This window comes from Pyrus communis, chromosome 5 (genome assembly GCF_041283825.1).
Source record: "Pyrus communis isolate YQ-2024b chromosome 5, ASM4128382v1, whole genome shotgun sequence".
NCBI classification, from domain to species: Eukaryota; Viridiplantae; Streptophyta; class Magnoliopsida; order Rosales; family Rosaceae; genus Pyrus; species Pyrus communis.
The window spans coordinates 1,427,147-1,433,146 of record NC_142569.1 but is presented as its reverse complement, the minus strand read 5'-3'; positions in this window follow the sequence as shown (position 1 = coordinate 1,433,146).

The following is a 6,000-nucleotide window of genomic DNA, read 5'->3' as shown; positions in this document are numbered from 1 at the left end:
GACCCAAAAAAAATCATGTACACATCATTATTTATTTACTTATTTTTAGAGCTTTTGTTGAAAATCCGAGTCCGCGAACAAGTCACACGCTAGTGGGGTTTGTGTTTTTCCTTCTTCTTGGTCTAATGTAGCTGCTTAAATTAAACATGTAGGACAGTCGTTGGAGAAGACCTTGACCCCCATCTGTGGTCCCCAATCTAGATGGTTGCTTGACAATTTTGTTATTGGTTTTGTCCCCTTCATTCTATGGCACTAACTTTTCTAAGAGAAGACTTAGACTTACGAGTCGCCTCTCCCCTAACCCCTCCAATACGAAGAGAAATTCTGTGACATGGCTATCCCGTTTAAGTTACATGCTCACACATGATGAGGGAGATTAAAAACATATATACACACAATTTACATGCACCTAAAAATTTGATCTCATATTTGCTGACTGGAAACTATTGTATTTCTTCACAGATATTTCACAGATCAATATATAGGAGAAAAATGCAAGCACTGATCGCGAGATACATATATTGTGCACGAACATGAGAACAAGTGATTTCATTATTACCCAACGCATTACTCATAGCTTTATCTTCACACATAGCCATCCAATGTATATGCATCTAGCCACGAAGGATAATCCCGCAAGAATTTGTTATAACCGACATGAGGGTGTGTTACAACTTTATAAAAGGCTATTCTTTGATTCTGTATTCAATTGGAAACAAAGGCTTTTGCATACAGAATGGTTCCATAATCTAACCGAGTACGTTGAAAGAAATATTGGAGAACATTCTGTCCTTGGAAGATTGTATCTGCAAAAGTGATGTGTGATGATAATGGGATGAAATTGCACCGTTTTCGAGTATGGATTTAAGTTTTGAAAACTTGTCAGTTTAGTGAGCAAGTAGCATGTTTGAGTACGGATACATGTCAGTTTAAGTATAGATTTAGGTTCATATTTGTGGGACCGTAGTTGAGAAGAACATGAGGAGCAAAAGCAAGCTCAATCGCTACAATCTCAGGGCAACAAAACATTTTTCAATCAGAAAGCACCACCAAAGTCAAATTGGAACAAGAAAACTCTGCAGTGCATCCATTTGTCCATATTTCAGTGTTTGCTATTTGAGACTTTGTTGCAATCTCAAACTGGGATACCCCAGTTGAGATTAAGGGGGAGTATTAAGTATACAAGTCAGCAATACAGTTAGAAATACAGTTAGCAATACAGTTGGTAAGTTTGTTAGTATTTGGTTAGAGTAGTTAGGTTTTCTCTTATAAAAACAGTGTGTGTGTGTGTAACCTTCATTCTATCAATCAATACAAATCATATTTCTCTCTCTAAACTCTCTCTCTCTCTAAGATCTCCGTGTTCATCATTTCTTCTTGATTTTCCCTTCAATTCCCAAACATTGCAATGTAGTTAACACTTACAAGGATCTAGTTGTATCTTGGAGAGTAGTACGCTAACATGCTACACCGAGACATTGTCTTCGAGAGATAAAATCTACTCTTAATAACAATGATTACACGACTTAGCCTAAAGTCTTGTTCTAATCAAGCATTGACGAAGAGAGGTTTCTATGCGTTGACAGATTCAACGTTTTCTCTTTTCTATGACTAATTCAGAAAACATAATATTTGATTGGAAGAGGGAAGACATCCGCTGGTTTGACACCAACGTGAAGCAAGAATACAAAAAGATGACTTAATAGCACGTTGAATGTTCAGAACCAGATCTAAGTACCCCAACAGAAGGTTTTTCTGGGTGGATCCTTTTTCAGCCAAACTTTGTTCTTGCTTGTCTTTTTTCTGTATGACAACTGTGTGTGAATATTATTGGTCATTACATAGCTGTAAATAAATACACAATTGCTTTAATGAGAATTATTGTATTGAACTGTATCCACATGGTATCACTAATTTATCTAAATACACGTATATCTATTTATTAATACTACAATTTAGATGCATATGACATATCAGTCATCGTGCACACATATCTTTGACAAAAAAAAAAATCATGTACACATATCATTATTTATTTACTTTATTTTTAGGGCTTCTGTTGAAAATCCGAGTCCGCAAACAAGTCACACGCTAGTGGGGTTTGGGTTTTTCCTTCTTCTTGGTCTATTGTGGCTGCTTAAATTAAACATGTAGGACAGTCGTCATGGAGAAGACCTTGACCCCAACTGTGGTCCCCAATCTAGATGGTTGCTTGACAATTTTGTTATTGGTTTTGTCCCCTTCATTCTATGGCACTAACTTTTCTAAGAGAAGACTTAGACTTACGAGTCTTTAGCCTCTCCCCTAGCCCCTCTAACACGAAGAGAAATTCTGTGACATGGCTATCCTGGTTAAGTTACATGCTCGCACATGATGAGGGAGATTAAAAACATATACACCCAATTTACATGCACCTAAAAATTTGATCTCATATTTGCTGATTGGAAATTATTGTATTTCTTTATAGATATTTCACGGATCAATATATAGGAGAAAAATACAAGCATTGATCGAGATATATATATATACTGTGCATGAACATGAGAACAATTGATTCCATTAGTGCCCAACGCATTACTCATAGCTTTATCTTCACACATAGCCATCCAATGTATATGCATCTAGCCACTTAGTTCTTCATCTCTCCACAACATTTCTTATCATGCACGTAGGTTAACCAATAAACCAGAGAGAAGAACGCACACCACTGCTGCAACAGTTGGAAGGGTGACTGGAATAGTAACATAGGATTTGTTCTTCCCACTTCCTGCATGCACACGTGGAATAATTGTACTCAATAATATATGCCAAGCCAAAACTTAGGGTTTATAAAACTTTATGCTTGACCGGAAACGCTTTTGCTAAGAGCAGTTCCACCGTTGCTAAGGCCCCCCTGGGCTATTCATTATTTAATCCACTCAGTGAACAATAACTGCTCTTAATAAACAGTAATTGTCTATTGCATCTCCACCTCTACATTGAATAATAGACAATAAAATATCAGTATTTTTTTTTTTAAATAATACAAAATAATTTTATTTGTAATTTCAGATAGGATTTTTAATCGGTTTCATTGTAGCACTTTCTATTAATTTTTTTTTCTTTTTTTTTTTCACGTGGTGCAACACATCATTCCAAAACCTTTGTTTTTTACGCATGGTGCCGATGCACCATTCCAAAACCTTTTTTTATTATTATTTTTTCTTCTTCTTTTTCACATGGTGCCAACGCACCATTCCAAAAGTTGTGTGCTTTTTTTTTTCTTTCTTTTTCAAGCTTAGCAGCTTTCTCTCACTTTGAGCTCCGGCGGCAGGGCCTCAAATTCACAGTTTTTCCTTAGTTAAAATCTCTCTCTCTCTCTCTCTCTCTCTCCCTAAAAAACAAATCCCAAATAGTGCGATCTGGGCGCAAGAATGGAAGGAGGGGGATCGCGAGTGCATGGAGGCAAAGGCGGTGTGGGGTGCGGCGGCAACTGCGGGCGGAGAAGGGATTGGATCTCTTCCATTTATCTGTGGGTGTATCATCAGTCTCGGCGTCGAACTCCGGCGAGAGCAGTTGAGTTCGAAGCCAGAGTTTTACATTTTTTTTAATTTTTTTTAACTTTATATTATGGCTGACGTCGCCCTGACGTCAACCCATGTCACATGGCCTTCGGACTCTCGGACTGGCAATCCCTGCTGGGCCTGTCGCTCGGGCCTAGCCTGTCCCTCGGGCTGGCATACGCTGGACCTTATCCCCCGACCTATTTGGCTCTGTTCCATCCCCAGTCCACCGGGTATAGCACGGTGAAAAGCTCTAAAAGGACCCATAATCCTAGCATTTTTTTTTTAAACTGTTGTCAGATATTGTCAAAAATATCGTTGGTTATCTAAAATGGCTTTCAATTATTTTAAAACGAATAATGCTAGAAGGACCATTTATTTAAATTATATATATATATATATATATATATATTTTTTTTTTTTTGGTAAAACACGTGACGTCATTGTTAATTATTGAGTTATTACTTAAGCTCTTGATTAAGAAGCTTATTTTTTATTGATGATATATCATATGATTTATAAATTACATGATGTGACGGTTGATAGTTTTCATTACAATCATATTACTTTTAGATAGGCCAAAGACCCCTAACTTGTTAATTACCACCTACACAATTCGACATGTGTGAGATTTATCACAAAAAACCTCGGTATTAATTGGAACAGAGTTAGGATATTTAATCTCTTATTTTCTCAGAGATACAATTGAGATGAAATATGTCTACATTACTTACCACACTTTTGGTTGGCTTGCCTTTTCCGTAGACAAGGTCAGGCCCGTACCTCAACTCACAGCTTGGTGAAAAAATCATACCCTATGTTCTTCCCTCACAAGTCTCCTGATACCCACCAACCCCCAAACACCTTTGACAGTCAGCCCTATTTATGTCCGGAGTGCATTGCATCAAAACAAAATATCGACGTCCCTCCGTCGCCTTTCTTGTCATCCCCCGTTGCAAAATAAATTGGAGTCGTATTCCCAATCCCAACAGCCTTGTTCACAAGACCATTCATCAAACTCTACAAGCTCTGATTAGGGAGATTTAAAAACATATGTAGTGGAGAGATTCTGAGAAGACTTGCACTACGTTTCAAACTCAATCACTTGATTTAAGTATTATGTTGTGTTTATTGATGATTTTTCTAGATACTCATGGTTATATCCATTAAAACTAAAATCAGATGTTTTTTCTACCTCTGTCAATTTTAAAAAATTAGTTGAAAATAAGTTTAGCACCACAATCAAATCCTTTCAAACAGATGGTGGCGGATAATATATTAATAACAATTTCAAAACCTTTTTGACCATTTTGGTATATATCATCGTTTCACATGTCCTCAACATCCCGAATAAAATGATGTTTCAGAACGAAAACATTGTCATATTGTTTAAACCGGTCTTACTCTTCTTGCTCACGCATCCTTAGTTCGGTATGGGATACCGAACCGAAAACTATATACCAAATACCGAACTGAAAAAGTTCGGGATGAGATTTCAGCAGCCGAAACCGATCCGAAATTTTGCCTTTCCCGAATTTCGGTATTCCCGAATGTTTTTCGGTTTTTCGGTACGGTTCGGGACGCAGCCAATACCAGCAATCTCCAGTGGCTTCTTCACAAGCCTCCTCCTGAGAGATCTTAATACCATTCTCCTCCGCCACCTCCACCATTCTCAGAAAGCAACGACCACGGCGATGACTCCGAATCCACCTAGCTCCCAACCCCACACCCACTCCTCTCCACAATCACATCTTCTCATGCCATTTCTGCACAAATCCTTTAGAACCCACATGCAAAAATCCAATCTTTTTCTTCGAGCACGGCGGCGACTCTGAGTCCACCTCGCTCCCAACCCCACACGGCCACACCCACTCCTCTTCACAATCACATGTTCTTATGCCATTTCTGCACAAATCCTTCAGAACCCACATGCAAAAATCCAATCTTTTTCTCTCGAGCTTCAGTGATCATCAAATGGAATTATTTGTTGTGGGTTATGAATCGTGCCTACGCAGCGCTGAGGATTCATAACCCAGAGACGAGAGAGCTTCAGAGAGGATTGAGAGAGAAATGGGTCGAGGCCAGAGACGAGAGAGCTTCTTCCTATCTCTTCTTCCCAACACGAAGACTGTCTCTCTCTCTCTGCCTCAAGAATCAAGATTCAAAACCAAAACAAAAGCTTTGTGCTTTTAGTTTCCCAAAAAGCTTTGTGCTTTTATCCCAAACCGACCCGGCATCACCATCACATGCCTTTTCCATATTATTTTATTTTTGTTCCTTTGCTAGTGGAACCGAACGGCTCTGCTTTTTATTTTATTTTTTCATTGTTCTTTGCCAGATGTAGCGCTGGAAAGTAGGAACCAAAATCAAAAGAAGATTTCGGAACTTCGGAAATACCGAAGAAAAGAAATCTGGAAACCAATTCCGTACCGAATATTTCGGTAAGGGATTACCAAAG